Below are 12038 nucleotides of genomic sequence, written 5' to 3' on the forward strand. Positions count from 1 at the left end.
CCCACCCACCCACCATAATCAATTTCTTATTATATACAAACGATATACTCAGAGCAAGTACTTCATACAGCATTTCAATTCGTACAGATTATGACTGACATTTTTATTTAACCGAACTCAGTAAGACGATAATCATCCCCGGGAGGTTTGAATATATACACCGGCAAACAGTTCTTCCGCTACCGTATCCTTCGTATCTTCTAATACTGCTATCCTCTAATAAAACAAAAATTCTGTGTTAAATATCAGATATTTTGCAATTGGATAAGAGAAATAGAATACTCTACTTGTGAGACTATGCCATAGACAATAGAATAATTTTATGACACTTTCTAGAATACATCAACCACCAAATATATCAGATGGATATCAACGTATGCCGTCTTCCTTTACAGCAGAAAGGAATTACGTTTAATAGTACATATAAATCGTGATGATATTACAGAGGCATTACGACACATATCCAATCAAATGCCTCAAACCATGGCGCGCATTTTGAGACTCTGCGAAATATAAAAGTGAACTTAACTAAAATCGATCAACTACGCATTTGATTTTGGTCACTTCAGTTTATCTCGGCAACATGTGTACTAAATTATCCTTTCCCTAAAAGCGGCGAAAATACCCTGGATATTAGTCTCAAAATAATGAAGAAATCATCTTCAATGTGAAGGTGAGACATACAATTTTCTATGATAACGTATTAGAATTTACATTATATGGTTGAATAAGAATCTGTAGATCAATATCTCAAAGAAACACTCCAGCTCTGTCAATACTGAATTTCCATATATAACTCATTAGAATTCAATTAAGAAAGAGATACTTATGTTGAACTGACCCAACGTTATATCCATGTAAATATAGTTATATAGAACTGAAGCAATGTATTTCGATAATTCAAACTAGATGCATTAAGTATGTCCCCCAGAGAAAAGCTACTGTTCAAAAATACCCTTCCAGAAATGGAAAAAAGTTCAGGAGATGAAATGCAAAATTCTCGAATTGATTAAATGAAGAAACCATTTACTGGAATAAAACCAAAACTGTAAATGCTACTCATAGAAATTCAGAATGAAATAAAATCTTCCCGTGAAATTAAGTGAACAGCAAAAGCAACCAAGAACGAAGAAAGCATAAAGTATAGCTTAAAACTGAGAAACGTGTTTGAAAAAGAAAGATTTCCAGTACATAACCAATTAATGTCCGCTATTTGAAGAAATTCCTCAATGACTGCAGTCTCACAAAAGGTAATTGAAATACTAGAAGAATAGTTAGAAGGCGTATTTACAACCCTAGAGGTACACTTGCAAATAGTTGAAACAGAACGCGCCTTCAACAATGCAAATTTTTACAGCATTTTGCGTAATGAAGTGATGATAGATGTAGTATTCGGCATTATAAAAATAGCCTTAAATGAGAAAGAGACCATTTTTCATGAACATTTTTTAAAACTAGAGCCAGACTACCTTACATACATTTCCTAATGTACATTGGCAAAAGAAAACACAGAGCAAATACTAAAATGTGCATATTTATAACTTTGATCAGATGTTCGCAAGACCGTGAAACAACTTATAAGAAGGAAACAGAATTCTCAGAGAGAATTTTAAAGGACAATGGATGATCATCTAAGTTAACCTCATCTCTTTGTTTCGTTTGTTTGTTTTGGGGGTTGTTTTTGTTTTAGATAATACGCTATAGGTTACACAATTACCGCTATAGGTTACACAATAAGACGTTTGTCTTATTGTTTGTAATACCTGTTGTTAGCCTTGTTATCGATTAGAATAGTCTCTCTCACTAAATATCCAGGGATTGGCAATAACAAAATTGCAAAGTGTTGTCTTCATATTAAAGCTGAGAAAAGAGCTTTTACCTGTATACATGTGAATTGATGAAAACTTTCAAACATCTATCTATCATATTCTTACCTGGATACGTCGAATTAGACTCGATTGCAATCCTAGAATGGAAATATGTACAAGAGATTGAAAATGATAATGAGTAATGACGCATTAATGCATGAACATATTTCTAAATGGGAATAACACACAAATGACAGCCAAGAGATTATTCTATAACCGATAAGAGCAAAGATACAATAAACCTGTTGGTTTTGTGGAATGCACTTGGTTGCCTCATAATGAAAAGGTCAGCACTGAGATATAATACAACAAATGTGCAGCAAAATGAACGCTTCTGTACATTGGTTAAATACTGGTTGATGCAAGAAGCTTAAAACACCTTTCTAGAAGCAACAATGAAAATATTAGTAGTACTTACTGCCTGTTCTTCAAAAGAATAGCACCAAATTTTGAAGTTGAAAGCTATACAGACACTAATTCCTATATGGGTGTTAAAGGTTCGGTTTCTCCAGCAGATGTTGTCTTCTTTATGGCAGTCGTCCTTCAGATTTAGATGTAAAGTAGACGTCAACACTTTCAACTAACACTTGACCATTCCACTGCGTGAGATTCAATGTAAATCGCCATCACAGAAAGAAAGTCGGTAGGAAGATACGAACTTCGGCATCTGTTAATACCAAACAAAAGACCGAGGCTGCACTATCATTGCAAGTGATTCTTTAACATGGTTACGCTCCTGGGAAAGCAATAAAAGGTACCATGTATGTGTGTGTTTTTATGTGTGTGTTTACGAATGCGTATGCACGGATATATATGTTTTGTATGCATATCAGTAATAGCGATGGAACGTCGAAATGCTGCAATATTTATTCTTGTCCATTCTCACTTAAATTCTGGACTGCTGAAAACCTTGTCTTTCATTTACTGGTAGAGGTGTCGATAAAATAAGTTCAAGTAATTATACTACGGCTGATTCAATAGTCTATACTCCTCGCAGCCAAAAGTGTGATCATAGGAATCAACGTGTCTTTGATTCAGTAACTACGATACGACAAATATTTTTATGAAAAAATTCTCATAACCTATAATTGATATTTATGACTGACATTTTTTTTTTTTTTTTTTTGCCAACAGCCCACCACAGAAAGTTTATTGCTCAAATATTAATAGCGTAACATCAATAGTTTATTACATTTTTTTTCTTTTGATTTCCTTTCGTTTTATTAATGCATATAGCAGTAGAAAAATCTGATTTGTATCACGATATGAGAGTTTTTCCTCTGGTCAAACTACGCAATTAACACTTGACATCTACTTGTTTTCAAAATATTTATAAAGAAATACATGCACTTGTTCATACATGTGTGCATGCATATGTGTGTGCTTGTGTGTGTATGTAGGTGTGCGTGCGTACGTATGGTCGTGTGTAGGTATGTGTTTCAGAAAATATCATGCAATTTAACATCTGCCCTGAGTTCAATTGTCTGATAAAAAATATTTTTTGCTAAATTCTGTCCTGAGAGTTTTATTAAATCTGCTTAACAACAACACAAACATTTTAATAGACTAATTAATAGAACCAATTTTCTAGCCAATGTTAATTAAAAGTAAATTGCGCAGAACACTATCAACATTTGTTCAAGTGTTTTCATGGCTTTTAAATTTCTGTAGAATTTTAGTTTTCTTCATCAATAATGTGTTGATGCTGTTGTTGACGTTGTTGTTGTTCTTGTCAGAACAAGTGTTGGCTTTATGTTTTCGTCTAGATTACATTGTAGACAAAAGAAACAGAGTAAAAAAAAAATCTTTGTTCAGGTCCTGTTTTCAAAACAATAAACGAAGAGTTTTTTCATCGATTAACTTTTGTTTCAACTAATTAAACAAGCCGTCTAGTTTAATGCAAATAACCGAGTGTATTCTATTGGGAATGGTTAATGTTGTTAGAATTGTTTCCTTTGTTGCTGTTATTCCTGTTAGTATTACTATTACTGGGATTTCATTCCCAATTTTTTTTTTATTTAACATTTTGTCATTTCATTATTTTTTGCTAGTTTTTTTGATACAGTTACTGTTTAATTGAACTTAATAATATAAAGAGCTGCACATGTGTCCCTCTTCCAGTTATTTTCGATATAATACACACATAACTATATCGGATATTTGTTTATTTACTATTATTATTATTATTATTATTATTATTATTATTATTATTATTATTATTATTATTATTATTATCATCATTATTATTATTATTATTATTATTATTATTATTATTATTATTATTATTATTATTATTATTATTATTATTATTATTGCTGTTGTTGTTGTCGTTGTTTTTGTTTCTTTGGTTTCACAGGCATTTTTTTTTTAAAGATAGGCTAATTAAATATATTCTTATTCGATATAAAAACAATGAAAAATATTAAAATACGAAGAACTTTTCTCTGAGAAATGTTACGTCACTGAACTAAATAAATAAATTCAGAGTTGAAATCACGCTTATTTGTGTGTGTGTGTGTGTGTGTGTGTGTGTGTGTGTGTGTTAGATAGTGCGAGGATTTCAATCTGCCATGGTCTCTAAACTAAATACTTGTCGACGCAATCTATAAAAATATTTTCTCCACATACTAAAAGAAACTACCAAATATCCCTTAAATCACCTCGCATCTCAGGTAGGTTGTAGCCTGAGCAGAATTTGGCTTCTCTTTCTAGTAGGTCGATCGATTACGTAAAGACTCCCTGTTTACTTTGTGAAATCACGTTGCTTGTTGTTTAATCATGGTTTAATCATGATCGCCTGGACCTGTCTTGTAAAGACGTACCAACTGTCAACGCCCCATAATTTTTAATGTATACCAGTGACTGCATTCTTGAAGGTATCCGTGTATCCTTCTATATTTAAGAACGTTGGACGTGATCAATGAACGTTTGGTGCTCTTTATGTAGATGGGGCCACCGTTAAGATACTTCTTTGCATACTCTTGATAACAGAGATACTTACAAGCACATATAGAACTTAGAATTTTGAAATGATGTGATTTCTTCTTGGGGGGTAAGATCGGTATTTTACTAACAGACAAGGGAGAGAGAATGTGTATGCATGTGTGTGTGTACGTATGTGTGTTTGTGTGTGTGTGTGTGTGTGTGTGTGTGTGTGTGTGTGTGTGTGTGTGTGCGTGTGTGTGTGCCTGTGAATGAGATAAACAGAGTGTAAAACGGCAATGTTGACCGAAGGCATTAAGAGAGCTGCTATGAAAAAACACAAGAAGTAGACATCGCTCAATGCAACATCAATATGTGATGCAAATGAGTATAAAGCACATCAATAGATCAATAGAAATGTTTCTTTTGATTTTTCACAAGTAACTAAACAACGAATCACAGAGAACCTCTCCATAGTTGCATGATCTGCTAGAAATAGTAGCTATATCTTTCTCAAAGCACACTAACACTTTTGCCCGAAGAACGTGAAGGACAAAATGAATAACGTGATCCTGAAGACGCTTACATTCGAGAAAGTATAGAGTGGCCACCTCTGGATCCCCATTCATGATATATCCCCTATGGACTTGGTAGACGGAAACGTAAAGAAGCCCGTCGGATATAAATATGTTTATATCTATGTATGTATCTTTGTGTGTGTCTTTGTCTCCCGCATCCCCACTTGGCATCCAGTGTTGGTGCGTTTACGTGCCCCATGATCTAGCGGTTCAGCAAAGAGACTGATACAGTAAGTACTAGGCTTACGAAATAAGTACATGGGTCGATTTGTTCGACTGAAACCTATCAAGGTAGTGTTCCAGTATGGCCGCAGTTAAATGACTGAAACAAGTAAAATAATAAAAGAATAAAAGAATGTCAATGTTGACCTAGGTTTAAACAAAAACAACAACAACAACAAATAAAAAATGTGTAAGTCTTTCACTGCTTATCAAAGAAGAATCTACCACCTGGTTGAAATTAAGGCCACTCCTCGACTCTCGAACGAAATATGTTGGTATGCATTTTAGTCCTTCCTAGTTTGATGCTTTAACATCTGCTAGCATTGTCGTGGCACCGCTGTGAACAGTGTGCTCTAACCATTTAAACCTGGCGGAACTCATCTCATTTCAGTTCGAACACAGTCGAGTTTTTTCTAGGAGAAGGAGACAAAATGAGCTAAAGAAAAAAAAAAGGTGAAAAAGAGACAGACTCAAAAACTGACAGACAAAGAAAAATTAATCCTCGTACTGAACTGTTTGTTATTTATCCACTCTGAAATGGTGGAGGCGCAATTGCCCAGTGATTAGGGCAGCGGACTCGCGGTCATATGATCGTGGTTTCGATTCCCAGACCGGGCGTTATGACTGTTTTTTGAGCGAAAACACCTAAAGTTCCCCGAGGCTCCGGCAGGGGATAGTGGCGAACCCTGCTGTACTCTTTCACCACAACTTTCTCTCACTCTTACTTCCTGTTTCTGTTGTACCTGTAACTCAAAGGGTCAGCCTTGTCACACTGTGTCACGTTGAATATCCCCGAGAACTACGTTAAGAGTACATGTGTCTGTGCAGTGCTCAGCCAGTTGCACGCTAATTTCACGAGCAGGATGTTCCATTGATCGGATCAACTGGAACCCTCGACGTCGTAAGCGACGGAGTGCCAACAAACAAAAACAAAAACTCTGAAATGATGGCAGTGAAGTTAACCTCAGTGGGAGTTGAACACAAAGTACATGGAATAAATACTGCATGAAATTTGTATCCAACTCTAACATCCTTATCAATTAGTCACCTATTAACATTATACGTCAGCCAAGTTTGAAGGAGTATACTATTCTGGAGGCTTACTAACAAATGCTAGTAATCTAAGACTTGCGGTGAAGCTGTAAAGTGCATTAAAAGTTGTTTTTTTTTTTTAAAGCAGTGTGTAATCAGTAAAACTTTATATTCATTCCACGTCTTTTCTCAAATGGTTTTAATTACAGGAAGAAGGACAGCGACTCATATCCCATTTGAATGGGTATTGTCTCAGGAATCTATAGTGAAGATAGTTTCGTTAAAACAGGCGACTGATTAGGTCTATTTCCTAATTAGTAGAAGAGTCTTTCAAACGCATTTTCGTAGTTTCCCCACCGCTAAATTTTACTCAAAGTTTTATGAAAAAACACTTAGAATTTAGCTATATGGTGTAATACTCAGCGCAAATAACCACAGAGTGGAATCGAACCCAGAAGCATGTAAATTCCGAATAAACTTCTGAACCATGTGTTTGAACGTGCCCTTGCCCGGTTACAATTTTATTTATGAATGGGAGATATTCAGATATAGCGGATCGATATGTCAGTCAGTACTCGATATGTATTTAGTAATAATAAGGGCTTCAAGAAAAAATTCATACCACTGTCATTGAAATTAAGTGATACATTTTTGCAATTTTTTCAATAAATTTGAAAATGACTAGACATGTTAATTATGAGCTAACATGCCAATTCTAAAATTTGTATTGAAAAAGCTGTTAAAGTAGTAAAAGGTCATGATAATCAGTGGTCTCTACGGAGTTCAAATTAAAATTCCTGTGACTTTTGGCCTCAGAGTTTTAAAAAGCCAACGTCTTTATATTTCCATTAAAATAAAAAAATGAATGGAAGTGTTTTATTTTAAATTCAATTAGTCATACACCCATTGAAGCATCTTTTATTCTTATTGAATAGATTTAAAATCCCAAATATTTCAAAAGGAATGAACAAACGATGGGGAGCAGGCATCGTATTCATGCTTAATCTAATATAATATCATACTCATGTTAATATAAATAATAATACTATAAACTACTTTAATAAGATTAATATCATCTTTTTCAATATCAATTTTTCTTCTGAAATATTTCTATAATTGCATTGTTTACTAATTCACTTAAATAAACGTACATAGTATATTTTTATTAACTTAATTCCTCAACTCCTTATGTATGGGTAAGTATATATCTATCAATCTAAGCGTGTGTGTGAAAGTATGTACGCATACAGATAAGCTTATACGTAATGCACATACGGAGGTGCAATGGCCCAGCGGTTAGGGCAGCGGACTCGCGATCATAGGATCGCGGTTTCGATTCTCAGACCGGGCGTTGTGAGTGTTTATTGAGCGAAAACACCTAAAGCTCCACGAGCCTCCTGCAGGGGATAGTGGCGAACCCTGCTGTACTCTTTCACCATAACTTTCTCTCACTCTTACTTCCTGTTTCTGTTGGGCCTGTAATTCAAAAGGCCAGCCTTGTCATACTGTGTCACGCTGAATATCCCCGAGAACTACGTTAAGGGTACATGTGTCTGTGGAGTGTTCAGCCACTTGCACGTTAATTTCACGAACAGGCTGTTCCATTGATCGGATCAACAGGAACCCTGGACGTCGTAAGCGACGGAGTGCCGACAACAAATGCACATACACACGCATATATAATTATGCATGTGTATATAAATATATATGCATGTACACACACATACACACAGAGAAACACACAAACACAGGTATATAAGCGAGTGAATATGTATATATGTGTGTACGAGTGTGTATGGATTTTCAAGTGTAACTATTGGTATATATTAATCTATTCATTTAGTAGAATTTATTCATTAGTTCAAGTCTGACGATTCATCCGACACCACATGCAAATTATCCGCTGTCATGAAACAACTTATGTGAACTTGGAGAATCATTACGCTCAAGGAATATTTGTGTGTGTGTGACCGCATATGCATATATATACTGTATAAAGGGTCGTGGGTAAGGCCAGAACAATGCGAAGTAAAAGCAAGGCAAATCACAAGAAAACAAATATGTGAATTAATGGTGACTTACCTTGCATTCAATATTTCGGAGTTATGACCCCATACTCAGGAAATTAACGAATGTTGCAGATGTAAGTATGTGTGAGTGTGAGTGGAGTGGACATGCACGGAAAGTTGTTGTTATAGCAACCAGCTAACTTCCTCTAACTCTCTTCTGTTGTTGATGGTTCGTTTCCTTTGGTGTATGAGGATGACCTCGGAGATTCTAACCTTGGAACCTTAGAATCTCCGAGGCCATCCTCATATACCAAAGGAAACCAACCATCAACAACAGGAGAGAGTTAGAGGAAGGTAGATGGTCGCTTTAGCAACACCTTTCTGTGCATTTCCCCTCCACACACACTTACACACACGCACATCTGCAACATTCGTTAATTTCTTGAGGATGGGGTCATAACCCCGAAATATTGAATGCAAAGTAAGTCTCTATTAATTGTTTTCTTGTGATTTGCTTTGCTTTTACTTCGCATTGTTCTGGCCTTACCCACGATCCATCAAATCATTTGAGGAGAAATATTTTAGAGAATAGATAAAGAATAAAAATGATTATTTTTGAGTGAAAGATCCTGAGTGTTAAATGAAAGTTAGTGGATTGACGAAAGGCCACTATTTTCGATTTTATAGTTCATCATCAACAACTACCTGAGAAGTGAAGAACATCGAAGATTGTTTGGTGGTTATTCGCATCATCTCTTATACAGCTTAGTACAGGAACTGAGTTCATTGTGAATTTCTCTTATACTTTTTATGCTATATTCAGGATTAGAGTACAAAAACTTGTGAACTTTCCTCTATAAATATCAAATATTTAAGAATATTCTTTGCAGTCAATGTAGGTGAAATATTTGGAAATTCTATATTCTCGTCTGTAGTCTCAGTTCCTGCTTTTTGCAACAGTATTGGATCTCTGTCAGATATTTCTTTATAGAAAACTAACCGTTCAACCACATCATCCTATCTGACTTCTACAAACCCTAAATCATTTTTAATTGTCACTATATTTTTCCGAATTTGATGTATACATTCTCCTTTTGGAATCACGGATACAATCTGACCATTTATTTTCCAGGCACCATATAGTTTTTAGGGTATGACTCAACATTATTACGCCCAACAACCATTATGCTGAACTTCTTCCAGAAGTTTCTAATTGTAGGTTTATCATACCTGTCAATGGCTTCCGTAAGTAGTTTCAGAGTTCTTTTCAGATAATATGCCTTGAAGTCAACTGTCACACATTGACTCAATGACGAGCAAAGAAATATTCTAGAGGCTATATTTTATTCTCACATTATCGGAAAGCTTACTTAAGTTCACTCGGTGGTTTGTCGTTTTGTCTTAAAGGAGCAAAGCTTTGTTCGGAATGTGTACTATATTTTACTACATCAGGATTAAAAAAAGTGTTTCTTTGAAAGAGTCTTGGAAAAGGTTCCAAGTCACCCATGACTTCTTATATCAAAAACAAATTGAAATTTGTGTAACCAGAAAAATTCGTTGGATTTTTGGAGTGATGCACGAACAGGGGCTTTAATTTGATGTAACACAGGCGGCATCACCTCTCAGAAGACGTGTTAAACGATTTTTGGAAGCTTTAAATATGATTGTTGATTTTTCTTCTCCTGAAATAAATTATAGCAGGCATGAGCCTCTAGAAAAGAGCAATTTAATCAACTTGGTGTTCTTGCTCATGTGATTAACTCCCTCCAGCAATCTCCTCGGGATACTTAGTAAGAATCTCTGTATCAGCATTGCCAGTTGCTCCAATCTTTTCTATGTGTACACTCAAGTGCTTCTTAAACCATTTCAACTTCATTTTCCTGAAAATCATCTCATAAACATTTGGTTAAATTCTAAGTACCATTGTACTTATCGGGAGATTTCAACTGCACTGACTCGTGATCCACCCAACCAAAAACCTTATTATTTTATGTATCTATAAAAAAAAAAAGTTTCGAGATCCATGAAAAATAATATTCGAACAGTTAATAGAATAAGTTCCTTCCTGGTATTATTTCTTTTGCTGTATATTTTTTGTGGATTGTTGTTGATCATAAATGTTGTTGGATCTACCTACATTTCAAAATGTCAGGAGAGAAGTCATCAGTTGGAACAGAAAGCAATAGATCGTAGAGGAAAGGCAAATGGATTAAGCTGGGTATTAAACTTGATGGTTTTAAAAGGCTTGAAATGGAAGAAAGATTAATCTGATTGCCAAATCATTAAAGTTTTCAGTGTCTACGTAACAAAAGAGAGAACAAAGTGGGAACAAAATATTCTCGTCCAATTCCTATAAATGCCAGATTGAAAAGATGAAAAAAAGTTGTAGTGTGTTGGTAGGAAATACTCTATAATTTCAATTAGTGGAATGGTTACGAGATTCATTGACACTTCGCCCTTGCAACTCTGTCTTAGACAATATAATCTTCATAATCTACTAGCACACACGAACACACTGTTGCGTTCACATACAACATATATAGCTACAGGCATTGATATGAACCTGATCCTATAATTGTTGTTGTCAGATGGTTCTTCAAAACTTATTGGGTTGGTAGTAGTAGTAGTAGTAATAGTAGTGGTGGTGATGGTGGTGGTGGTGGTGGTGGTGGTGGTGGTGGTGGTGGTGGTGGTAGTGATGGTAGTAGTGGAGGTCGTCGTCGTATTGGTTTGGGTACTGGTGGACTAACTTTTCTCGCTAATTGCATTGTTGCTGTTTAATCTCAAGTTGATCCTCATTAATCTAAGATCAAAGATATTTCATTCAAAGTTTAAAGTAAGCTAGAGGACCATATTATCTCGTATTTATTTTGTTTAATTTTTAAATGGAATTGCTTTTTCTAGCTTATATTATTGTTGTTGTTGTTGTGAGTGATGAAAAAGTTGATATGTTGGTAAAGGCAACGTTTGAATTGGCTCATGTATTGATGATGATAAATGGTGTAGGCGAAAGTTGATTTGTGTGTGTGAAGGTCATATATGTGTGGTTAGAGTATCGGGCCCACAATCATGAGATAATGAGTTCGATTCCTGGACAAGGCTGTGCGTTGTGTTCTTGAGCAAAACACTTTATTTCACGTTGTTCCAGTTCACTCAGCTGTAGAAAATAGTTGCGACGTCACTGGTGCCAAGCTGTATCAGCCTTTGCCTTTCCCTTGGATACCATTGGTGGCATGAAGAGAGGAAGCTGGTATGCATGGGCGACTGCTGATCTTCCATAAACAACCCTGCCCGGACTTGTTCCTCAGAGAGTAACTTTCTAGATGCAATCACATGGTTATTCGTGACCGAAGGAGGTCTTTACCCTACACTTTATGTGCGTGTGTGTGTGTGTGTGTGTGTGTGTG

The sequence above is a fragment of the Octopus bimaculoides genome, chromosome 1, assembly GCF_001194135.2.
Source record: "Octopus bimaculoides isolate UCB-OBI-ISO-001 chromosome 1, ASM119413v2, whole genome shotgun sequence".
In the NCBI taxonomy this organism is placed as follows: domain Eukaryota; kingdom Metazoa; phylum Mollusca; class Cephalopoda; order Octopoda; family Octopodidae; genus Octopus; species Octopus bimaculoides.